This window comes from Acipenser ruthenus, chromosome 48 (genome assembly GCF_902713425.1).
Source record: "Acipenser ruthenus chromosome 48, fAciRut3.2 maternal haplotype, whole genome shotgun sequence".
NCBI lineage: Eukaryota > Metazoa > Chordata > Actinopteri > Acipenseriformes > Acipenseridae > Acipenser > Acipenser ruthenus.
In genome coordinates this window covers 4,653,472-4,678,781 of record NC_081236.1, presented here as the reverse complement: position 1 = coordinate 4,678,781, position 25,310 = coordinate 4,653,472, and the positions used below count along the sequence as shown (strand labels likewise).

Below are 25,310 nucleotides of genomic sequence, written 5' to 3'. Positions count from 1 at the left end.
TTGAAGTGTAGCAGGTCTTTATATACAGATAGCGAAATTTATGTTATTTTCTCTACGCCACCGTGTGTTTATTGAGGACAAGGACCTCGAGTGGTTGGTTCCCGCACAAACTCTTTTATCCAGGAGAAATCAAGCAATCATACTCCAAAAATAATCTTTACAAGTTTTAATTAATAATTGTTTTCAAAATCTCAAGCACATTAACAACAATGTAAACAATATGACAATTCCACTTTCACTTCACCATCTAACAATTGTCTAGTAGATACATATAGAGATGATACAATTAAACAAACTCTTAATCTAGCAGTTTCTTATAGTGAAGTTAATTCAACTAGTTACCACATATTATAGTATTGCAGTTTATATAAAATACTTGGATCTATCAGTTTTTTATAGTAAGGTTAATTAACCAGTTCAGCAAATCTGTTCTTTTTGTGGTACATACAAAGTAGACAACAACGTCAGCACTTGAATGGTCTCGTTACAATCTAGATTACATTTGTAAAGTACACAGTACCAATTTCCCCCAATCTATTTAAAATGAATATATAAAACAGCTGCGTGCTCGCAAGAATAAAATAAAATATAACAAATTGCAGTGCATCCCTTTGCAAAACAACGAAACACAGTTTTGTTTTGTTTATTTTTTATGTGTATGTATGCATATCGAAACTAAATCCTATCTTAACAAGTTTCCTCATTTATAGCGACCACCTCTCGATGCCCATAGAAATGCTAGCCGCCAGGTAAAGCAAATCAGACTGCCCCTAACAGGCACACAGCAAGGTGACACTAATTCCTCAATACAGAGCATCTAGGTCTACGCTTCTTTGGAAGCTCGTGGAACCAAATCGCCGCCAGCATTTGGCTGTTTAATCTAGGGGTATGATTCTTGCTTCGGGTGCGCGAGTTCCCGGGTTCAAATCCCGGATGTGTCCGTGTTCAATATCTTGCATTCCACTTTTCTAATTACGATGCATTACCGGGAAGGCGCTCAATCACGTGACTGAAAAAGACTGAAAAATCAGTCACCGAGAGTTCTGCTTGCCCACTCGTTAAATCAGGACTGCCATCTTTCTGTACACAGGAATCAAATGCTTAAAAATTCAACAGAAGTCTCACATAACAGATTATAAAACCATTCATTTCACTGTTGCTGTACATCATACAGCAATCACTATTTTGGTAACATATGTTTGATTTTTTCATGCGCCCATGTGTGTCTAAAACAATCCGGCTGCAGTAAGTTTTATCAGATGGTTGTTTAATTTAAAATATTTGATTTTGCAGCGCATGTAACTGCAACGCCATTGTTATGTGGCAGGACGAACAACAGGACCATATCAATCCTTAGAATGTGATTAATCATTCAACTCACGCTTCCATACATATTTGCAGTTTTCCCGACAACGCATTATCAATGCATGATTCCAAATGAACACATTCGTTTGATGGGGCTTAATGTAGTGACTAATATCACCTCACAGATCATTATAACTCACAGTGATACTTTCAAAGTTATGCTTTTAAGACTATTAACCAGTAAGGCAAATTAGTTGGGGAATGTATTACGCTTTATTCCAATGTTAAATGAAAAAGTTCAAAAAAGACTTGCGTTGGCCGGGAATCGAACCCGGGCCACTGCTTGGAAGGCAGCTATGCTCACCACTATACCACCAACGCCTCCGTTCTCAAAATCACCTTCAAAGATTGAATTAAGCCACTGTAACGTTGGCTGCTGGGACAGGTCCCGTATTGCCTCTACTCGATAAGCGTTAATACACCGACTGGTGTTTGTGGGAGATTTTTATGGTGTTTATAGATTGATTATTTCTGTAATTATTATTTCACACACAGCAGGCTGGTGTGCATCATGCCTGTACTAACACGATGAAGCAATTGTTGTATTCTATTTTCTTTCAAAAAGGTGCATGCCATGAAGATGGCGTGTGAAAAAAAGAACAAGCTTCTCTGCCGTGTGAGGAATGCACCTGCCGTGACCCGGATTCGAACCGGGGTTGTTGCGGCCACAACGCAAAGTACTAACCACTATACGATCACGGCAAACTACCGAGAAGCTTGTGTTTGTTTTGTCAGCTGGGCACTCCGTGCTACACACACGGCAGAACAATTGCAGCAGGTCGCTGCTATGTGTTTTGTTTTATTGTTTTAATTAGGCTACTTTCATTTTTAGAATCTTTCGTTTCTTTCCTTGCGCCAATCAGAGGATGATTCCCTTTTACCTGGCTCATTTCAAAGGCTGGTTTTAAAGACAAGGGGGAGCGGAATAGGAAGCAGGATGTAAGGGAACGGGAGGCTCTCGTGACGGCGGCGGTATGGCTGGTCGGCAGCCTGTGCTATGGCGGTGTGTTTACAATGATTCCGTGTGTGGTGTCCGAGTAGCGGCAGTAGTATTGAAGTGTAGCAGGTCTTTATATACAGATAGCGAAATTTATGTTATTTTCTCTACGCCACCGTGTGTTTATTGAGGACAAGGACCTCGAGTGGTTGGTTCCCGCACAAACTCTTTTATCCAGGAGAAATCAAGCAATCATACTCCAAAAATAATCTTTACAAGTTTTAATTAATAATTGTTTTCAAAATCTCAAGCACATTAACAACAATGTAAACAATATGACAATTCCACTTTCACTTCACCATCTAACAATTGTCTAGTAGATACATATAGAGATGATACAATTAAACAAACTCTTAATCTAGCAGTTTCTTATAGTGAAGTTAATTCAACTAGTTACCACATATTATAGTATTGCAGTTTATATAAAATACTTGGATCTATCAGTTTTTTATAGTAAGGTTAATTAACCAGTTCAGCAAATCTGTTCTTTTTGTGGTACATACAAAGTAGACAACAACGTCAGCACTTGAATGGTCTCGTTACAATCTAGATTACATTTGTAAAGTACACAGTACCAATTTCCCCCAATCTATTTAAAATGAATATATAAAACAGCTGCGTGCTCGCAAGAATAAAATAAAATATAACAAATTGCAGTGCATCCCTTTGCAAAACAACGAAACACAGTTTTGTTTTGTTTATTTTTTATGTGTATGTATGCATATCGAAACTAAATCCTATCTTAACAAGTTTCCTCATTTATAGCGACCACCTCTCGATGCCCATAGAAATGCTAGCCGCCAGGTAAAGCAAATCAGACTGCCCCTAACAGGCACACAGCAAGGTGACACTAATTCCTCAATACAGAGCATCTAGGTCTACGCTTCTTTGGAAGCTCGTGGAACCAAATCGCCGCCAGCATTTGGCTGTTTAATCTAGGGGTATGATTCTTGCTTCGGGTGCGCGAGTTCCCGGGTTCAAATCCCGGATGTGTCCGTGTTCAATATCTTGCATTCCACTTTTCTAATTACGATGCATTACCGGGAAGGCGCTCAATCACGTGACTGAAAAAGACTGAAAAATCAGTCACCGAGAGTTCTGCTTGCCCACTCGTTAAATCAGGACTGCCATCTTTCTGTACACAGGAATCAAATGCTTAAAAATTCAACAGAAGTCTCACATAACAGATTATAAAACCATTCATTTCACTGTTGCTGTACATCATACAGCAATCACTATTTTGGTAACATATGTTTGATTTTTTCATGCGCCCATGTGTGTCTAAAACAATCCGGCTGCAGTAAGTTTTATCAGATGGTTGTTTAATTTAAAATATTTGATTTTGCAGCGCATGTAACTGCAACGCCATTGTTATGTGGCAGGACGAACAACAGGACCATATCAATCCTTAGAATGTGATTAATCATTCAACTCACGCTTCCATACATATTTGCAGTTTTCCCGACAACGCATTATCAATGCATGATTCCAAATGAACACATTCGTTTGATGGGGCTTAATGTAGTGACTAATATCACCTCACAGATCATTATAACTCACAGTGATACTTTCAAAGTTATGCTTTTAAGACTATTAACCAGTAAGGCAAATTAGTTGGGGAATGTATTACGCTTTATTCCAATGTTAAATGAAAAAGTTCAAAAAAGACTTGCGTTGGCCGGGAATCGAACCCGGGCCACTGCTTGGAAGGCAGCTATGCTCACCACTATACCACCAACGCCTCCGTTCTCAAAATCACCTTCAAAGATTGAATTAAGCCACTGTAACGTTGGCTGCTGGGACAGGTCCCGTATTGCCTCTACGACTGGTGTTTGTGGGAGATTTTTATGGTGTTTATAGATTGATTATTTCTGTAATTATTATTTCATACACAGCAGGCTGGTGTGCATCATGCCTGTACTAACACGATGAAGCAATTATTGTATTCTATTTTCTTTCAAAAAGGTGCATGCCATGAAGATGGCGTGTGAAAAAAAAGAACAAGCTTCTCTGCCGTGTGAGGATTGCACCTGCCGTAGCCCGGATTCGAACCGGGGTTGTTGCGGCCACAACGCAAAGTACTAACCACTATACGATCACGGCGAACTACCGAGAAGCTCGTGTTTGTTTTGTCAGCTGGGCACTCCGTGCTACACACACGGCAGAACAATTGCAGCAGGTCGCTGCTATGTGTTTTGTTTTATTGTTTTAATTAGGCTACTTTCATTTTAAGAATCTTTCGTTTCTTTCCCTGCGCCAATCAGAGGATGATTCCCCTTTACCTGGCTCATTTCAAAGGCTGGTTTTAAAGACAAGGGGGAGCGGAATAGGAAGCAGGATGTAAGGGAACGGGAGGCTCTCGTGACGGCGGCGGTATGGCTGGTCGGCAGCCTGTGCTATGGCGGTGTGTTTACAATGATTCCGTGTGTGGTGTCCGAGTAGCGGCAGTAGTATTGAAGTGTAGCAGGTCTTTATATACAGATAGCGAAATTTATGTTATTTTCACTACGCCACCGTGTGTTTATTGAGGACAAGGACCTCGAGTGGTTGGTTCCCGCACAAACTCTTTTATCCAGGAGAAATCAAGCAATCATACTCCAAAAATAATCTTTACAAGTTTTAATTAATAATTGTTTTCAAAATCTCAAGCACATTAACAACAATGTAAACAATATGACAATTCCACTTTCACTTCACCATCTAACAATTGTCTAGTAGATACATATAGAGATGATACAATTAAACAAACTCTTAATCTAGCAGTTTCTTTTAGTGAAGTTAATTCAACTAGTTACCACATATTATAGTATTGCAGTTTATATAAAATACTTGGATCTATCAGTTTTTTATAGTAAGGTTAATTAACCAGTTCAGCAAATCTGTTCTTTTTGTGGTACATACAAAGTAGACAACAACGTCAGCACTTGAATGGTCTCGTTACAATCTAGATTACATTTGTAAAGTACACAGTACCAATTTCCCCCAATCTATTTAAAATGAATATATAAAACAGCTGCGTGCTCGCAAGAATAAAATAAAATATAACAAATTGCAGTGCATCCCTTTGCAAAACAACGAAACACAGTTTTGTTTTGTTTATTTTTTATGTGTATGTATGCATATCAAAACTAAATCCTATCTTAACAAGTTTCCTCATTTATAGCGACCACCTCTCGATGCCCATAGAAATGCTAGCCGCCAGGTAAAGCAAATCAGACTGCCCCTAACAGGCACACAGCAAGGTGACACTAATTCCTCAATACAGAGCATCTAGGTCTACGCTTCTTTGGAAGCTCGTGGAACCAAATCGCCGCCAGCATTTGGCTGTTTAATCTAGGGGTATGATTCTTGCTTCGGGTGCGCGAGTTCCCGGGTTCAAATCCCGGATGTGTCCGTGTTCAATATCTTGCATTACACTTTTCTAATTACGATGCATTACCGGGAAGGCGCTCAATCACGTGACTGAAAAAGACTGAAAAATCAGTCACCGAGAGTTCTGCTTGCCCACTCGTTAAATCAGGACTGCCATCTTTCTGTACACAGGGAATCAAATGCTTAAAAATTCAACAGAAGTCTCACATAACAGATTATAAAACCATTCATTTCACTGTTGCTGTACATCATACAGCAATCACTATTTTGGTAACATATGTTTGATTTTTTCATGCGCCCATGTGTGTCTAAAACAATCCGGCTGCAGTAAGTTTTATCAGATGGTTGTTTAATTTAAAATATTTGATTTTGCAGCGCATGTAACTGCAACGCCATTGTTATGTGGCAGGACGAACAACAGGACCATATCAATCCTTAGAATGTGATTAATCATTCAACTCACGCTTCCATACATATTTGCAGTTTTCCCGACAACGCATTATCAATGCATGATTCCAAATGAACACATTCGTTTGATGGGGCTTAATGTAGTGACTAATATCACCTCACAGATCATTATAACTCACAGTGATACTTTCAAAGTTATGCTTTTAAGACTATTAACCAGTAAGGCAAATTAGTTGGGGAATGTATTACGCTTTATTCCAATGTTAAATGAAAAAGTTCAAAAAAGACTTGCGTTGGCCGGGGATCGAACCCGGGCCACTGCTTGGAAGGCAGCTATGCTCACCACTATACCACCAACGCCTCCGTTCTCAAAATCACCTTCAAAGATTGAATTAAGCCACTGTAACGTTGGCTGCTGGGACAGGTCCCGTCTTGCCTCTACTCGATAAGCGTTAATACAGCGACTGGTGTTTGTGGGAGATTTTTATGGTGTTTATAGATTGATTATTTCTGTAATTATTATTTCATACACAGCAGGCTGGTGTGCATCATGCCTGTACTAACACGATGAAGCAATTATTGTATTCTATTTTCTTTCAAAAAGGTGCATGCCATGAAGATGGCGTGTGAAAAAAAAGAACAAGCTTCTCTGCCGTGGGAGGATTGCACCTGCCGTGACCCGGATTCGAACCGGGGTTGTTGCGGCCACAACGCAAAGTACTAACCACTATACGATCACGGCGAACTACCGAGAAGCTCGTGTTTGTTTTGTCAGCTGGGCACTCCGTGCTACACACACGGCAGAACAATTGCAGCAGGTCGCTGCTATGTGTTTTGTTTTATTGTTTTAATTAGGCTACTTTCATTTTTAGAATCTTTCGTTTCTTTCCCTGCGCCAATCAGAGGATGATTCCCCTTTACCTGGCTCATTTCAAAGGCTGGTTTTAGACAAGGGGGAGCGGAATAGGAAGCAGGATGTAAGGGAACGGGAGGCTCTCGTGACGGCGGCGGTATGGCTGGTCGGCAGCCTGTGCTATGGCGGTGTGTTTACAATGATTCCGTGTGTGGTGTCCGAGTAGCGGCAGTAGTATTGAAGTGTAGCAGGTCTTTATATACAGATAGCGAAATTTATGTTATTTTCACTACGCCACCGTGTGTTTATTGAGGACAAGGACCTCGAGTGGTTGGTTCCCGCACAAACTCTTTTATCCAGGAGAAATCAAGCAATCATACTCCAAAAATAATCTTTACAAGTTTTAATTAATAATTGTTTTCAAAATCTCAAGCACATTAACAACAATGTAAACAATATGACAATTCCACTTTCACTTCACCATCTAACAATTGTCTAGTAGGTACATATAGAGATGATACAATTAAACAAACTCTTAATCTAGCAGTTTCTTATAGTGAAGTTAATTCAACTAGTTACCACATATTATAGTATTGCAGTTTATATAAAATACTTGGATCTATCAGTTTTTTATAGTAAGGTTAATTAACCAGTTCAGCAAATCTGTTCTTTTTGTGGTACATACAAAAGACAACAACGTCAGCACTTGAATGGTCTCGTTACAATCTAGATTACATTTGTAAAGTACACAGTACCAATTTCCCCCAATCTATTTAAAATGAATATATAAAACAGCTGCGTGCTCGCAAGAATAAAATAAAATATAACAAATTGCAGTGCATCCCTTTGCAAAACAACGAAACACAGTTTTGTTTTGTTTATTTTTTATGTATGCATATCGAAACTAAATCCTATCTTAACAAGTTTCCTCATTTATAGCGACCACCTCTCGATGCCCATAGAAATGCTAGCCGCCAGGTAAAGCAAATCAGACTGCCCCTAACAGGCACACAGCAAGGTGACACTAATTCCTCAATACAGAGCATCTAGGTCTACGCTTCTTTGGAAGCTCGTGGAACCAAATCGCCGCCAGCATTTGGCTGTTTAATCTAGGGGTATGATTCTTGCTTCGGGTGCGCGAGTTCCCGGGTTCAAATCCCGGATGTGTCCGTGTTCAATATCTTGCATTACACTTTTCTAATTACGATGCATTACCGGGAAGGCGCTCAATCACGTGACTGAAAAAGACTGAAAAATCAGTCACCGAGAGTTCTGCTTGCCGACTCGTTAAATCAGGACTGCCATCTTTGTGTACACAGGGAATCAAATGCTTAAAAATTCAACAGAAGTCTCACATAACAGATTATAAAACCATTCATTTCACAGTTGCTGTACATCATACAGCAATGACTATTTTGGTAACATATGTTTGATTTTTTTCATGCGCCCATGTGTGTCTAAAACAATCCGGCTGCAGTAAGTTTTATCAGATGGTTGTTTAATTTAAAATATTTGATTTTGCAGCGCATGTAACTGCAACGCCATTGTTATGTGGCAGGACGAACAACAGGACCATATCAATCCTTAGAATGTGATTAATCATTCAACTCACGCTTCCATACATATTTGCAGTTTTCCCGACAACGCATTATCAATGCATGATTCCAAATGAACACATTCGTTTGATGGGGCTTAATGTAGTGACTAATATCACCTCACAGATCATTATAACTCACAGTGATACTTTCAAAGTTATGCTATTAAGACTATTAACCAGTAATGCAAATTAGTTGGGGAATGTATTACGCTTTATTCCAATGTTAAATGAAAAAGTTCAAAAAAGACTTGCGTTGGCCGGGAATCTAACCCGGGTCAACTGCTTGGAAGGCAGCTATGCTCACCACTATACCACCAACGCCTCCGTTCTCAAAATCACCTTCAAAGATTGAATTAAGCCACTGTAACGTTGGCTGCTGGGACAGGTCCCGTCTTGCCTCTACTCGATAAGCGTTAATACAGCGACTGGTGTTTGTGGGAGATTTTTATGGTGTTTATAGATTGATTATTTCTGTAATTATTATTTCATACACAGCAGGCTGGTGTGCATCATGCCTGTACTAACACGATGAAGCAATTATTGTATTCTATTTTCTTTCAAAAAGGTGCATGCCATGAAGATGGCGTGTGAAAAAAAAGAACAAGCTTCTCTGCCGTGTGAGGATTGCACCTGCCGTGACCCGGATTCGAACCGGGGTTGTTGCGGCCACAACGCAAAGTACTAACCACTATACGATCACGGCGAACTACCGAGAAGCTCGTGTTTGTTTTGTCAGCTGGGCACTCCGTGCTACACACACGGCAGAACAATTGCAGCAGGTCGCTGCTATGTGTTTTGTTTTATTGTTTTAATTAGGCTACTTTCATTTTTAGAATCTTTCGTTTCTTTCCCTGCGCCAATCAGAGGATGATTCCCCTTTACCTGGCTCATTTCAAAGGCTGGTTTTAAAGACAAGGGGGAGCGGAATAGGAAGCAGGATGTAAGGGAACGGGAGGCTCTCGTGACGGCGGCGGTATGGCTGGTCGGCAGCCTGTGCTATGGCGGTGTGTTTACAATGATTCCGTGTGTGGTGTCCGAGTAGCGGCAGTAGTATTGAAGTGTAGCAGGTCTTTATATACAGATAGCGAAATTTATGTTATTTTCACTACGCCACCGTGTGTTTATTGAGGACAAGGACCTCGAGTGGTTGGTTCCCGCACAAACTCTTTTATCCAGGAGAAATCAAGCAATCATACTCCAAAAATAATCTTTACAAGTTTTAATTAATAATTGTTTTCAAAATCTCAAGCACATTAACAACAATGTAAACAATATGACAATTCCACTTTCACTTCACCATCTAACAATTGTCTAGTAGATACATATAGAGATGATACAATTAAACAAACTCTTAATCTAGCAGTTTCTTTTAGTGAAGTTAATTCAACTAGTTACCACATATTATAGTATTGCAGTTTATATAAAATACTTGGATCTATCAGTTTTTTATAGTAAGGTTAATTAACCAGTTCAGCAAATCTGTTCTTTTTGTGGTACATACAAAGTAGACAACAACGTCAGCACTTGAATGGTCTCGTTACAATCTAGATTACATTTGTAAAGTACACAGTACCAATTTCCCCCAATCTATTTAAAATGAATATATAAAACAGCTGCGTGCTCGCAAGAATAAAATAAAATATAACAAATTGCAGTGCATCCCTTTGCAAAACAACGAAACACAGTTTTGTTTTGTTTATTTTTTATGTGTATGTATGCATATCAAAACTAAATCCTATCTTAACAAGTTTCCTCATTTATAGCGACCACCTCTCGATGCCCATAGAAATGCTAGCCGCCAGGTAAAGCAAATCAGACTGCCCCTAACAGGCACACAGCAAGGTGACACTAATTCCTCAATACAGAGCATCTAGGTCTACGCTTCTTTGGAAGCTCGTGGAACCAAATCGCCGCCAGCATTTGGCTGTTTAATCTAGGGGTATGATTCTTGCTTCGGGTGCGCGAGTTCCCGGGTTCAAATCCCGGATGTGTCCGTGTTCAATATCTTGCATTACACTTTTCTAATTACGATGCATTACCGGGAAGGCGCTCAATCACGTGACTGAAAAAGACTGAAAAATCAGTCACCGAGAGTTCTGCTTGCCCACTCGTTAAATCAGGACTGCCATCTTTCTGTACACAGGGAATCAAATGCTTAAAAATTCAACAGAAGTCTCACATAACAGATTATAAAACCATTCATTTCACAGTTGCTGTACATCATACAGCAATGACTATTTTGGTAACATATGTTTGATTTTTTCATGCGCCCATGTGTGTCTAAAACAATCCGGCTGCAGTAAGTTTTATCAGATGGTTGTTTAATTTAAAATATTTGATTTTGCAGCGCATGTAACTGCAACGCCATTGTTATGTGGCAGGACGAACAACAGGACCATATCAATCCTTAGAATGTGATTAATCATTCAACTCACGCTTCCATACATATTTGCAGTTTTCCCGACAACGCATTATCAATGCATGATTCCAAATGAACACATTCGTTTGATGGGGCTTAATGTAGTGACTAATATCACCTCACAGATCATTATAACTCACAGTGATACTTTCAAAGTTATGCTTTTAAGACTATTAACCAGTAAGGCAAATTAGTTGGGGAATGTATTACGCTTTATTCCAATGTTAAATGAAAAAGTTCAAAAAAGACTTGCGTTGGCCGGGAATCGAACCCGGGTCAACTGCTTGGAAGGCAGCTATGCTCACCACTATACCACCAACGCCTCCGTTCTCAAAATCACCTTCAAAGATTGAATTAAGCCACTGTAACGTTGGCTGCTGGGACAGGTCCCGTCTTGCCTCTACTCGATAAGCGTTAATACAGCGACTGGTGTTTGTGGGAGATTTTTATGGTGTATAGATTGATTATTTCTGTAATTATTATTTCATACACAGCAGGCATGTGTGCATCATGCCTGTACTAACACGATGAAGCAATTATTGTATTCTATTTTCTTTCAAAAAGGTGCATGCCATGAAGATGGCGTGTGAAAAAAAAGAACAAGCTTCTCTGCCGTGTGAGGATTGCACTTGCCGTGACCCGGATTCGAACCGGGGTTGTTGCGGCCACAACGCAAAGTACTAACCACTATACGATCACGGCGAACTACCGAGAAGCTCGTGTTTGTTTTGTCAGCTGGGCACTCCGTGCTACACACACGGCAGAACAATTGCAGCAGGTCGCTGCTATGTGTTTTGTTTTATTGTTTTAATTAGGCTACTTTCATTTTTAGAATCTTTCGTTTCTTTCCCTGCGCCAATCAGAGGATGATTCCCCTTTACCTGGCTCATTTCAAAGGCTGGTTTTAAAGACAAGGGGGAGCGGAATAGGAAGCAGGATGTAAGGGAACGGGAGGCTCTCGTGACGGCGGCGGTATGGCTGGTCGGCAGCCTGTGCTATGGCGGTGTGTTTACAATGATTCCGTGTGTGGTGTCCGAGTAGCGGCAGTAGTATTGAAGTGTAGCAGGTCTTTATATACAGATAGCGAAATTTATGTTATTTTCACTACGCCACCGTGTGTTTATTGAGGACAAGGACCTCGAGTGGTTGGTTCCCGCACAAACTCTTTTATCCAGGAGAAATCAAGCAATCATACTCCAAAAATAATCTTTACAAGTTTTAATTAATAATTGTTTTCAAAATCTCAAGCACATTAACAACAATGTAAACAATATGACAATTCCACTTTCACTTCACCATCTAACAATTGTCTAGTAGATACATATAGAGATGATACAATTAAACAAACTCTTAATCTAGCAGTTTCTTATAGTGAAGTTAATTCAACTAGTTACCACATATTATAGTATTGCAGTTTATATAAAATACTTGGATCTATCAGTTTTTTATAGTAAGGTTAATTAACCAGTTCAGCAAATCTGTTCTTTTTGTGGTACATACAAAGTAGACAACAACGTCAGCACTTGAATGGTCTCGTTACAATCTAGATTACATTTGTAAAGTACACAGTACCAATTTCCCCCAATCTATTTAAAATGAATATATAAAACAGCTGCGTGCTCGCAAGAATAAAATAAAATATAACAAATTGCAGTGCATCCCTTTGCAAAACAACGAAACACAGTTTTGTTTTGTTTATTTTTTATGTGTATGTATGCATATCGAAACTAAATCCTATCTTAACAAGTTTCCTCATTTATAGCGACCACCTCTCGATGCCCATAGAAATGCTAGCCGCCAGGTAAAGCAAATCAGACTGCCCCTAACAGGCACACAGCAAGGTGACACTAATTCCTCAATACAGAGCATCTAGGTCTACGCTTCTTTGGAAGCTCGTGGAACCAAATCGCCGCCAGCATTTGGCTGTTTAATCTAGGGGTATGATTCTTGCTTCGGGTGCGCGAGTTCCCGGGTTCAAATCCCGGATGTGTCCGTGTTCAATATCTTGCATTCCACTTTTCTAATTACGATGCATTGCCGGGAAGGCGCTCAATCACGTGACTGAAATAGACTGAAAAATCAGTCACCGAGAGCTCTGCTTGCCCACTCGTTAAATCAGGACTGCCATCTTTGTGTACACAGGGAATCAAACGCTTAAAAATTCAACAGAAGTCTCACATAACAGATTATAAAACCATTCATTTCACAGTTGCTGTACATCATACAGCAATGACTATTTTGGTAACATATGTTTGATTTTTTTCATGCGCCCATGTGTGTCTAAAACAATCCGGCTGCAGTAAGTTTTATCAGATGGTTGTTTAATTTGAAATATTTGATTTTGCAGCGCATGTAACTGCAACGCCATTGTTATGTGGCAGGACGAACAACAGGACCATATCAATCCTTTGAATGTGATTAATCATTCAACTCACGCTTCCATACATATTTGCAGTTTTCCCGACAACGCATTATCAATGCATGATTCCAAATGAACACATTCGTTTGATGGGGCTTAATGTAGTGACTAATATCACCTCACAGATCATTATAACTCACAGTGATACTTTCAAAGTTATGCTTTTAAGACTATTAACCAGTAAGGCAAATTAGTTGGGGAATGTATTACGCTTTATTCCAATGTTAAATGAAAAAGTTCAAAAAAGACTTGCGTTGGCCGGGAATCGAACCCGGGTCAACTGCTTGGAAGGCAGCTATGCTCACCACTATACCACCAACGCCTCCGTTCTCAAAATCACCTTCAAAGATTGAATTAAGCCACTGCAACGTTGGCTGCTGGGACAGGTCCCGTCTTGCCTCTACTCGATAAGCGTTAATACAGCGACTGGTGTTTGTGGGAGATTTTTATGGTGTTTATAGATTGATTATTTCTGTAATTATTATTTCATACACAGCAGGCTGGTGTGCATCATGCCTGTACTAACACGATGAAGCAATTATTGTATTCTATTTTCTTTCAAAAAGGTGCATGCCATGAAGATGGCGTGTGAAAAAAACGAACAAGCTTCTCTGCCGTGTGAGGATTGCACCTGCCGTGACCCGGATTCGAACCGGGGTTGTTGCGGCCACAACGCAAAGTACTAACCACTATACGATCACGGCAAACTACCGAGAAGCTTGTGTTTGTTTTGTCAGCTGGGCACTCCGTGCTACACACACGGCAGAACAATTGCAGCAGGTCGCTGCTATGTGTTTTGTTTTATTGTTTGAATTAGGCTACTTTCATTTTTAGAATCTTTCGTTTCTTTCCCTGCGCCAATCAGAGGATGATTCCCCTTTACCTGGCTCATTTCAAAGGCTGGTTTTAAAGACAAGGGGGAGCGGAATAGGAAGCAGGATGTAAGGGAACGGGAGGCTCTCGTGACGGCGGCGGTATGGCTGGTCGGCAGCCTGTGCTATGGCGGTGTGTTTACAATGATTCCGTGTGTGGTGTCCGAGTAGCGGCAGTAGTATTGAAGTGTAGCAGGTCTTTATATACAGATAGCGAAATTTATGTTATTTTCACTACGCCACCGTGTGTTTATTGAGGACAAGGACCTCGAGTGGTTGGTTCCCGCACAAACTCTTTTATCCAGGAGAAATCAAGCAATCATACTCCAAAAATAATCTTTACAAGTTTTAATTAATAATTGTTTTCAAAATCTCAAGCACATTAACAACAATGTAAACAATATGACAATTCCACTTTCACTTCACCATCTAACAATTGTCTAGTAGATACATATAGAGATGATACAATTAAACAAACTCTTAATCTAGCAGTTTCTTATAGTGAAGTTAATTCAACTAGTTACCACATATTATAGTATTGCAGTTTATATAAAATACTTGGATCTATCCGTTTTTTATAGTAAGGTTAATTAACCAGTTCAGCAAATCTGTTCTTTTTGTGGTACATACAAAGTAGACAACAACGTCAGCACTTGAATGGTCTCGTTACAATCTAGATTACATTTGTAAAGTACACAGTACCAATTTCCCCCAATCTATTTAAAATGAATATATAAAACAGCTGTGTGCTCGCAAGAATAAAATAAAATATAACAAATTGCAGTGCATCCCTTTGCAAAACAACGAAACACAGTTTTGTTTTGTTTATTTTTTATGTATGCATATCGAAACTAAATCCTATCTTAACAAGTTTCCTCATTTATAGCGACCACCTCTCGATGCCCATAGAAATGCTAGCCGCCAGGTAAAGCAAATCAGACTGCCCCTAACAGGCACACAGCAAGGTGACACTAATTCCTCAATACAGAGCATCTAGGTCTACGCTTCTTTGGAAGCTCGTGGAACCAAATCGCCGCCAGCATTTGGCTGTTTAATCTAGGGGTATGATTCTTGCTTCGGGTGCGCGAGTTCCCGGGTTCAAATCCCGGATGTGTCCGTGTTCAATATCTTGCATTCCACTTTTCTAATTACGATGCATTGCCGGGAAGGCGCTCAATCACGTGACTGAAAAAGACTGACAAATCAGTCACCGAGAGCTCTGCTTGCCCACTCGTTAAATCAGGACTGCCATCTTTGTGTACACAGGGAATCAAATGCTTAAAAATTCAACAGAAGTCTCACATAACAGATTATAAAACCATTCATTTCACAGTTGCTGTACATCATACAGCAATGACTATTTTGGTAACATATGTTTGATTTTTTTCATGCGCCCATGTGTGTCTAAAACAATCCGGCTGCAGTAAGTTTTATCAGATGGTTGTTTAATTTTAAATATTTGATTTTGCAGCGCATGTAACTGCAACGCCATTGTTATGTGGCAGGACGAACAACAGGACCATATCAATCCTTAGAATGTGATTAATCATTCAACTCACGCTTCCATACATATTTGCAGTTTTCCCGACAACGCATTATCAATGCATGATTCCAAATGAACACATTCGTTTGATGGGGCTTAATGTAGTGACTAATATCACCTCACAGATCATTATAACTCACAGTGATACTTTCAAAGTTATGCTTTTAAGACTATTAACCAGTAAGGCAAATTAGTTGGGGAATGTATTACGCTTTATTCCAATGTTAAATGAAAAAGTTCAAAAAAGACTTGCGTTGGCCGGGAATCGAAGCCGGGTCAACTGCTTGGAAGGCAGCTATGCTCACCACTATACCACCAACGCCTCCGTTCTCAAAATCACCTTCAAAGATTGAATTAAGCCACTGTAACGTTGGCTGCTGGGACAGGTCCCGTCTTGCCTCTACTCGATAAGCGTTAATACAGCGACTGGTGTTTGTGGGAGATTTTTATGGTGTTTATAGATTGATTATTTCTGTAATTATTATTTCATACACAGCAGGCTGGTGTGCATCATGCCTGTACTAACATGATGAAGCAATTATTGTATTCTATTTTCTTTCAAAAAGGTGCATGCCATGAAGATGGCGTGTGAAAAAAACGAACAAGCTTCTCTGCCGTGTGAGGATTGCACCTGCCGTGACCCGGATTCGAACCGGGGTTGTTGCGGCCACAACGCAAAGTACTAACCACTATACGATCACGGCAAACTACCGAGAAGCTTGTGTTTGTTTTGTCAGCTGGGCACTCCGTGCTACACACACGGCAGAACAATTGCAGCAGGTCGCTGCTATGTGTTTTGTTTTATTGTTTTAATTAGGCTACTTTCATTTTTAGAATCTTTCGTTTCTTTCCTTGCGCCAATCAGAGGATGATTCCCCTTTACCTGGCTCATTTCAAAGGCTGGTTTTAAAGACAAGGGGGAGCGGAATAGGAAGCAGGATGTAAGGGAACGGGAGGCTCTCGTGACGGCGGCGGTATGGCTGGTCGGCAGCCTGTGCTATGGCGGTGTGTTTACAATGATTCCGTGTGTGGTGTCCGAGTAGCGGCAGTAGTATTGAAGTGTAGCAGGTCTTTATATACAGATAGCGAAATTTATGTTATTTTCACTACGCCACCGTGTGTTTATTGAGGACAAGGACCTCGAGTGGTTGGTTCCCGCACAAACTCTTTTATCCAGGAGAAATCAAGCAATCATACTCCAAAAATAATCTTTACAAGTTTTAATTAATAATTGTTTTCAAAATCTCAAGCACATTAACAACAATGTAAACAATATGACAATTCCACTTTCACTTCACCATCTAACAATTGTCTAGTAGATACATATAGAGATGATACAATTAAACAAACTCTTAATCTAGCAGTTTCTTATAGTGAAGTTAATTCAACTAGTTACCACATATTATAGTATTGCAGTTTATATAAAATACTTGGATCTATCAGTTTTTTATAGTAAGGTTAATTAACCAGTTCAGCAAATCTGTTCTTTTTGTGGTACATACAAAGTAGACAACAACGTCAGCACTTGAATGGTCTCGTTACAATCTAGATTACATTTGTAAAGTACACAGTACCAATTTCCCCCAATCTATTTAAAATGAATATATAAAACAGCTGCGTGCTCGCAAGAATAAAATAAAATATAACAAATTGCAGTGCATCCCTTTGCAAAACAACGAAACACAGTTTTGTTTTGTTTATTTTTTATGTATGCATATCGAAACTAAATCCTATCTTAACAAGTTTCCTCATTTATAGCGACCACCTCTCGATGCCCATAGAAATGCTAGCCGCCAGGTAAAGCAAATCAGACTGCCCCTAACAGGCACACAGCAAGGTGACACTAATTCCTCAATACAGAGCATCTTGGTCTATGCTTCTTTGGAAGCTCGTGGAACCGAATCGCCGCCAGCATTTGGTTGTTTAATCTAGGGGTATGATTTTTGCTTCGGGTGCGCGAGTTCCCGGGTTCAAATCCCGGATGTGTCCGTGTTCAATATCTTGCATTACTCTTTTCTAATTACGATGCATTGCCGGGAAGGCGCTCAATCACGTGACTGAAAAAGACTGAAAAATCAGTCACCGAGAGCTCTGCTTGCCCACTCGTTAAATCAGGACTGCCATCTTTGTGTACACAGGGAATCAAATGCTTAAAAATTCAACAGAAGTCTCACATAACAGATTATAAAACCATTCATTTCACAGTTGCTGTACATCATACAGCAATGACTATTTTGGTAACATATGTTTGATTTTTTTCATGCGCCCATGTGTGTCTAAAACAATCCGGCTGCAGTAAGTTTTATCAGATGGTTGTTTAATTTTAAATATTTGATTTTGCAGCGCATGTAACTGCAACGCCATTGTTATGTGGCAGGACGAACAACAGGACCATATCAATCCTTAGAATGTGATTAATCATTCAACTCACGCTTCCATACATATTTGCAGTTTTCCCGACAACGCATTATCAATGCATGATTCCAAATGAACACATTCGTTTGATGGGGCTTAATGTAGTGACTAATATCACCTCACAGATCATTATAACTCACAGTGATACTTTCAAAGTTATGCTTTTAAGACTATTAACCAGTAAGGCAAATTAGTTGGGGAATGTATTACGCTTTATTCCAATGTTAAATGAAAAAGTTCAAAAAAGACTTGCGTTGGCCGGGAATCGAAGCCGGGTCAACTGCTTGGAAGGCAGCTATGCTCACCACTATACCACCAACGCCTCCGTTCTCAAAATCACCTTCAAAGATTGAATTAAGCCACTGTAACGTTGGCTGCTGGGACAGGTCCCGTCTTGCCTCTACTCGATAAGCGTTAATACAGCGACTGGTGTTTGTGGGAGATTTTTATGGTGTTTATAGATTGATTATTTCTGTAATTATTATTTCATACACAGCAGGCTGGTGTGCATCATGCCTGTACTAACACGATGAAGCAATTATTGTATTCTATTTTCTTTCAAAAAGGTGCATGCCATGAAGATGGCGTGTGAAAAAAAAGAACAAGCTTCTCTGCCGTGTGAGGATTGCACCTGTCGTGACCCGGATTCGAACCGGGGTTGTTGCGGCCACAACGCAAAGTACTAACCACTATACGATCACGGCAAACTACCGAGAAGCTTGTGTTTGTTTTGTCAGCTGGGCACTCCGTGCTACACACACGGCAGAACAATTGCAGCAGGTCGCTGCTATGTGTTTTGTTTTATTGTTTTAATTAGGCTACTTTCATTTTTAGAATCTTTCGTTTCTTTCCTTGCGTCAATCAGAGGATGATTCCCCTTTACCTGGCTCATTTCAAAGGCTGGTTTTAAAGACAAGGGGGAGCGGAATAGGAAGCAGGATGTAAGGGAACGGGAGGCTCTCGTGACGGCGGCAGTATGGCTGGTTGGCAGCCTGTGCTATGGCGGTGTGTTTACAATGATTCCGTGTGTGGTGTCCGAGTAGCGGCAGTAGTATTGAAGTGTAGCAGGTCTTTATATACAGATAGCGAAATTTATGTTATTTTCATTACGCCACCGTGTGTTTATTGAGGACAAGGACCTCGAGTGGTTGGTTCCCGCACAAACTCTTTTATCCAGGAGAAATCAAGCAATCATACTCCAAAAATAATCTTTACAAGTTTTAATTAATAATTGTTTTCAAAATCTCAAGCACATTAACAACAATGTAAACAATGTGGCAATTCCACTTTCACTTCAACATCTAACAATTGTCTAGTAGGTACATATAGAGATGATACAATTGAACAAACTCTTAATCTAGCAGTTTCTTATAGTGAAGTTAATTCAACTAGTTACCACATATTATAGTATTGCAGTTTATATAAAATACTTGGATCTATCAGTTTTTTATAGTAAGGTTAATTAACCAGTTCAGCAAATCTGTTCTTTTTGTGGTACATACAAAGTAGACAACAACGTCAGCACTTGAATGGTCTCGTTACAATCTAGATTACATTTGTAAAGTACACAGTACCAATTTCCCCCAATCTATTTAAAATGAATATATAAAACAGCTGCGTGCTCGCAAGAATAAAATAAAATATAACAAATTGCAGTGCATCCCTTTGCAAAACAACGAAACACAGTTTTGTTTATTTTTTATGTATGCATATCGAAACTAAATCCTATCTTAACAAGTTTCCTCATTTATAGCGACCACCTCTCGATGCCCATAGAAATGCTAGCCGCCAGGTAAAGCAAATCAGACTGCCCCTAACAGGCACACAGCAAGGTGACACTAATTCCTCAATACAGAGCATCTAGGTCTACGCTTCTTTGGAAGCTCGTGGAACCAAATCGCCGCCAGGATTTGGCTGTTTAATCTAGGGGTATGATTCTTGCTTCGGGTGCGCGAGTTCCCGGGTTCAAATCCCGGATGTGTCCGTGTTCAATATCTTGCATTACACTTTTCTAATTACGATGCATTGCCGGGAAGGCGCTCAATCACGTGACTGAAAAAGACTGACAAATCAGTCACCGAGAGCTCTGCTTGCCCACTCGTTAAATCAGGACTGCCATCTTTGTGTACACAGGGAATCAAATGCTTAAAAATTCAACAGAAGTCTCACATAACAGATTATAAAACCATTCATTTCACAGTTGCTGTACATCATACAGCAATGACTATTTTGGTAACATATGTTTGATTTTTTTCATGCGCCCATGTGTGTCTAAAACAATCCGGCTGCAGTAAGTTTTATCAGATGGTTGTTTAATTTTAAATATTTGATTTTGCAGCGCATGTAACTGCAACGCCATTGTTATGTGGCAGGACGAACAACAGGACCATATCAATCCTTAGAATGTGATTAATCATTCAACTCACGCTTCCATACATATTTGCAGTTTTCCCGACAACGCATTATCAATGCATGATTCCAAATGAACACATTCGTTTGATGGGGCTTAATGTAGTGACTAATATCACCTCACAGATCATTATAACTCACAGTGATACTTTCAAAGTTATGCTTTTAAGACTATTAACCAGTAAGGCAAATTAGTTGGGGAATGTATTGTATGTATGCTTTATTCCAATGTTAAATGAAAAAGTTCAAAAAAGACTTGCGTTGGCCGGGAATCGAAGCCGGGTCAACTGCTTGGAAGGCAGCTATGCTCACCACTATACCACCAACGCCTCCGTTCTCAAAATCACCTTCAAAGATTGAATTAAGCCACTGTAACGTTGGCTGCTGGGACAGGTCCCGTCTTGCCTCTACTCGATAAGCGTTAATACAGCGACTGGTGTTTGTGGGAGATTTTTATGGTGTTTATAGATTGATTATTTCTGTAATTATTATTTCATACACAGCAGGCTGGTGTGCATCATGCCTGTACTAACATGATGAAGCAATTATTGTATTCTATTTTCTTTCAAAAAGGTGCATGCCATGAAGATGGCGTGTGAAAAAAACGAACAAGCTTCTCTGCCGTGTGAGGATTGCACCTGCCGTGACCCGGATTCGAACCGGGGTTGTTGCGGCCACAACGCAAAGTACTAACCACTATACGATCACGGCAAACTACCGAGAAGCTTGTGTTTGTTTTGTCAGCTGGGCACTCCGTGCTACACACACGGCAGAACAATTGCAGCAGGTCGCTGCTATGTGTTTTGTTTTATTGTTTTAATTAGGCTACTTTCATTTTTAGAATCTTTCGTTTCTTTCCTTGCGCCAATCAGAGGATGATTCCCCTTTACCTGGCTCATTTCAAAGGCTGGTTTTAAAGACAAGGGGGAGCGGAATAGGAAGCAGGATGTAAGGGAACGGGAGGCTCTCGTGACGGCGGCGGTATGGCTGGTCGGCAGCCTGTGCTATGGCGGTGTGTTTACAATGATTCCGTGTGTGGTGTCCGAGTAGCGGCAGTAGTATTGAAGTGTAGCAGGTCTTTATATACAGATAGCGAAATTTATGTTATTTTCACTACGCCACCGTGTGTTTATTGAGGACAAGGACCTCGAGTGGTTGGTTCCCGCACAAACTCTTTTATCCAGGAGAAATCAAGCAATCATACTCCAAAAATAATCTTTACAAGTTTTAATTAATAATTGTTTTCAAAATCTCAAGCACATTAACAACAATGTAAACAATATGACAATTCCACTTTCACTTCACCATCTAACAATTGTCTAGTAGATACATATAGAGATGATACAATTAAACAAACTCTTAATCTAGCAGTTTCTTATAGTGAAGTTAATTCAACTAGTTACCACATATTATAGTATTGCAGTTTATATAAAATACTTGGATCTATCAGTTTTTTATAGTAAGGTTAATTAACCAGTTCAGCAAATCTGTTCTTTTTGTGGTACATACAAAGTAGACAACAACGTCAGCACTTGAATGGTCTCGTTACAATCTAGATTACATTTGTAAAGTACACAGTACCAATTTCCCCCAATCTATTTAAAATGAATATATAAAACAGCTGCGTGCTCGCAAGAATAAAATAAAATATAACAAATTGCAGTGCATCCCTTTGCAAAACAACGAAACACAGTTTTGTTTTGTTTATTTTTTATGTATGCATATCGAAACTAAATCCTATCTTAACAAGTTTCCTCATTTATAGCGACCACCTCTCGATGCCCATAGAAATGCTAGCCGCCAGGTAAAGCAAATCAGACTGCCCCTAACAGGCACACAGCAAGGTGACACTAATTCCTCAATACAGAGCATCTAGGTCTACGCTTCTTTGGAAGCTCGTGGAACCAAATCGCCGCCAGGATTTGGCTGTTTAATCTAGGGGTATGATTCTTGCTTCGGGTGCGCGAGTTCCCGGGTTCAAATCCCGGATGTGTCCGTGTTCAATATCTTGCATTACACTTTTCTAATTACGATGCATTGCCGGGAAGGCGCTCAATCACGTGACTGAAAAAGACTGACAAATCAGTCACCGAGAGCTCTGCTTGCCCACTCGTTAAATCAGGACTGCCATCTTTGTGTACACAGGGAATCAAATGCTTAAAAATTCAACAGAAGTCTCACATAACAGATTATAAAACCATTCATTTCACAGTTGCTGTACATCATACAGCAATGACTATTTTGGTAACATATGTTTGATTTTTTTCATGCGCCCATGTGTGTCTAAAACAATCCGGCTGCAGTAAGTTTTATCAGATGGTTGTTTAATTTTAAATATTTGATTTTGCAGCGCATGTAACTGCAACGCCATTGTTATGTGGCAGGACGAACAACAGGACCATATCAATCCTTAGAATGTGATTAATCATTCAACTCACGCTTCCATACATATTTGCAGTTTTCCCGACAACGCATTATCAATGCATGATTCCAAATGAACACATTCGTTTGATGGGGCTTAATGTAGTGACTAATATCACCTCACAGATCATCATAACTCACAGTGATACTTTCAAAGTTATGCTTTTAAGACTATTAACCAGTAAGGCAAATTAGTTGGGGAATGTATTACGCTTTATTCCAATGTTAAATGAAAAAGTTCAAAAAAGACTTGCGTTGGCCGGGAATCGAACCCGGGTCAACTGCTTGGAAGGCAGCTATGCTCACCACTATACCACCAACGCCTCCGTTCTCAAAGTCACCTTCAATGATTGAATTAAGCCACTGTAACGTTGGCTGCTGGGACAGGTCCCGTCTTGCCTCTACTCGATAAGCGTTAATACAGCGACTGGTGTTTGTGGGAGATTTTTATGGTGTTTGTAGATTGATTATTTCTGTAATTATTATTTCATACACAGCAGGCTGGTGTGCATCATGCCTGTACTAACACGATGAAGCAATTATTGTATTCTATTTTCTTTCAAAAAGGTGCATGCCATGAAGATGGCGTGTGAAAAAAAAGAACAAGCTTCTCTGCCGTGTGAGGATTGCACCTGCCGTGACCCGGATTCGAACCGGGGTTGTTGCGGCCACAACGCAAAGTACTAACCACTATACGATCACGGCGAACTACCGAGAAGCTCGTGTTTGTTTTGTCAGCTGGGCACTCCGTGCTACACACACGGCAGAACAATTGCAGCAGGTCGCTGCTATGTGTTTTGTTTTATTGTTTTAATTAGGCTACTTTCATTTTTAGAATCTTTCGTTTCTTTCCCTGCGCCAATCAGAGGATGATTCCCCTTTACCTGGCTCATTTCAAAGGCTGGTTTTAAAGACAAGGGGGAGCGGAATAGGAAGCAGGATGTAAGGGAACGGGAGGCTCTCGTGACGGCGGCGGTATGGCTGGTCGGCAGCCTGTGCTATGGCGGTGTGTTTACAATGATTCCGTGTGTGGTGTCCGAGTAGCGGCAGTAGTATTGAAGTGTAGCAGGTCTTTATATACAGATAGCGAAATTTATGTTATTTTCACTACGCCACCGTGTGTTTATTGAGGACAAGGACCTCGAGTGGTTGGTTCCCGCACAAACTCTTTTATCCAGGAGAAATCAAGCAATCATACTCCAAAAATAATCTTTACAAGTTTTAATTAATAATTGTTTTCAAAATCTCAAGCACATTAACAACAATGTAAACAATATGACAATTCCACTTTCACTTCAACATCTAACAATTGTCTAGTAGGTACATATAGAGATGATACAATTAAACAAACTCTTAATCTAGCAGTTTCTTATAGTGAAGTTAATTCAACTAGTTACCACATATTATAGTATTGCAGTTTATATAAAATACTTGGATCTATCAGTTTTTTATAGTAAGGTTAATTAACCAGTTCAGCAAATCTGTTCTTTTTGTGGTACATACAAGTAGTAATATTACTATAGCTTCTGTCAAAATTTTGATTCATGAGGGGGGGGTTGTATTTATGAATATATAATGAGGGGGCGGGTATTTATGAATTTATGAATATATAATGAGGGGGAGTGTATTTATGAAATTATGAATATATAATGAGGGGCCATGGATTTTATGATGGTTACAAGACAGATATGCTTATTGAATATATGTTTTTTATATATATATATAATATATTATATATATATACCCATAAACTTATGGCACATCTGTTTATAAGATATGGACAAAAAATTCATGTTTAATATGTTATTTACGTAATCGGAATAGTGGGATACCCATGTTTTTATAAATGCTTATGTTAACTTATGCTTTGTGCAGACAACGTTAAAGTTTTTTTTTTTATATATATACATAAGACACAGTTAATGAAAAGAGAAAGTTTAAAAAATAAATTATTACAAAACAAAGAAAAAACAAAAACAAAAAAAGAAAAGAAAACACATTATTCCCCATTTAAAAGCATGTAATCAAACATTATATACAGTAAAACATGGAGTGTTTTGTCATTTTAAAAAGGGGGTCACAGAAATACATTATATATATATATATATATATATATATATATATATATATATATATATATATATATATATATATATATATATATATATAGACATTTAATGAAAAGAGAAAGTTTAAAAAGAAATTATTAAAAACAAAGAA

General features: G+C 39.4%; 19 non-coding genes across 19 annotated transcripts; all 19 read right to left on the bottom strand.

Moving 5' to 3' along the window:
- Positions 1-1,615: 1,615 nt before the first annotated feature.
- On the bottom strand, positions 1,616-1,686 carry trnag-ucc (transfer RNA glycine (anticodon UCC)). Its single transcript has one exon. It is a non-coding gene; the product is annotated as a tRNA-Gly (tRNA).
- A 309-nt stretch (positions 1,687-1,995) lies between these two features.
- trnah-gug (transfer RNA histidin (anticodon GUG)) lies at positions 1,996-2,067 on the bottom strand. The gene has a single exon. It is a non-coding gene; the product is annotated as a tRNA-His (tRNA).
- A 1,965-nt stretch (positions 2,068-4,032) lies between these two features.
- On the bottom strand, positions 4,033-4,103 carry trnag-ucc (transfer RNA glycine (anticodon UCC)). The gene has a single exon. It is a non-coding gene; the product is annotated as a tRNA-Gly (tRNA).
- A 2,328-nt stretch (positions 4,104-6,431) lies between these two features.
- On the bottom strand, positions 6,432-6,502 carry trnag-ucc (transfer RNA glycine (anticodon UCC)). Its single transcript has one exon. It is a non-coding gene; the product is annotated as a tRNA-Gly (tRNA).
- A 310-nt stretch (positions 6,503-6,812) lies between these two features.
- On the bottom strand, positions 6,813-6,884 carry trnah-gug (transfer RNA histidin (anticodon GUG)). The gene has a single exon. It is a non-coding gene; the product is annotated as a tRNA-His (tRNA).
- A 1,957-nt stretch (positions 6,885-8,841) lies between these two features.
- trnag-ucc (transfer RNA glycine (anticodon UCC)) lies at positions 8,842-8,913 on the bottom strand. The gene has a single exon. It is a non-coding gene; the product is annotated as a tRNA-Gly (tRNA).
- Positions 8,914-9,223: 310 nt separating this feature from the next.
- On the bottom strand, positions 9,224-9,295 carry trnah-gug (transfer RNA histidin (anticodon GUG)). Its single transcript has one exon. It is a non-coding gene; the product is annotated as a tRNA-His (tRNA).
- Positions 9,296-11,261: 1,966 nt separating this feature from the next.
- trnag-ucc (transfer RNA glycine (anticodon UCC)) lies at positions 11,262-11,333 on the bottom strand. The gene has a single exon. It is a non-coding gene; the product is annotated as a tRNA-Gly (tRNA).
- A 308-nt stretch (positions 11,334-11,641) lies between these two features.
- trnah-gug (transfer RNA histidin (anticodon GUG)) lies at positions 11,642-11,713 on the bottom strand. The gene has a single exon. It is a non-coding gene; the product is annotated as a tRNA-His (tRNA).
- A 1,967-nt stretch (positions 11,714-13,680) lies between these two features.
- On the bottom strand, positions 13,681-13,752 carry trnag-ucc (transfer RNA glycine (anticodon UCC)). The gene has a single exon. It is a non-coding gene; the product is annotated as a tRNA-Gly (tRNA).
- A 310-nt stretch (positions 13,753-14,062) lies between these two features.
- trnah-gug (transfer RNA histidin (anticodon GUG)) lies at positions 14,063-14,134 on the bottom strand. Its single transcript has one exon. It is a non-coding gene; the product is annotated as a tRNA-His (tRNA).
- Positions 14,135-16,095: 1,961 nt separating this feature from the next.
- On the bottom strand, positions 16,096-16,167 carry trnag-ucc (transfer RNA glycine (anticodon UCC)). Its single transcript has one exon. It is a non-coding gene; the product is annotated as a tRNA-Gly (tRNA).
- A 310-nt stretch (positions 16,168-16,477) lies between these two features.
- Positions 16,478-16,549, bottom strand: trnah-gug (transfer RNA histidin (anticodon GUG)). The gene has a single exon. It is a non-coding gene; the product is annotated as a tRNA-His (tRNA).
- Positions 16,550-18,510: 1,961 nt separating this feature from the next.
- On the bottom strand, positions 18,511-18,582 carry trnag-ucc (transfer RNA glycine (anticodon UCC)). Its single transcript has one exon. It is a non-coding gene; the product is annotated as a tRNA-Gly (tRNA).
- Positions 18,583-18,892: 310 nt separating this feature from the next.
- Positions 18,893-18,964, bottom strand: trnah-gug (transfer RNA histidin (anticodon GUG)). The gene has a single exon. It is a non-coding gene; the product is annotated as a tRNA-His (tRNA).
- Positions 18,965-20,926: 1,962 nt separating this feature from the next.
- trnag-ucc (transfer RNA glycine (anticodon UCC)) lies at positions 20,927-20,998 on the bottom strand. The gene has a single exon. It is a non-coding gene; the product is annotated as a tRNA-Gly (tRNA).
- Positions 20,999-21,308: 310 nt separating this feature from the next.
- Positions 21,309-21,380, bottom strand: trnah-gug (transfer RNA histidin (anticodon GUG)). Its single transcript has one exon. It is a non-coding gene; the product is annotated as a tRNA-His (tRNA).
- Positions 21,381-23,341: 1,961 nt separating this feature from the next.
- On the bottom strand, positions 23,342-23,413 carry trnag-ucc (transfer RNA glycine (anticodon UCC)). The gene has a single exon. It is a non-coding gene; the product is annotated as a tRNA-Gly (tRNA).
- Positions 23,414-23,723: 310 nt separating this feature from the next.
- trnah-gug (transfer RNA histidin (anticodon GUG)) lies at positions 23,724-23,795 on the bottom strand. Its single transcript has one exon. It is a non-coding gene; the product is annotated as a tRNA-His (tRNA).
- Between the last annotated feature and the right edge of the window lie 1,515 nt (positions 23,796-25,310).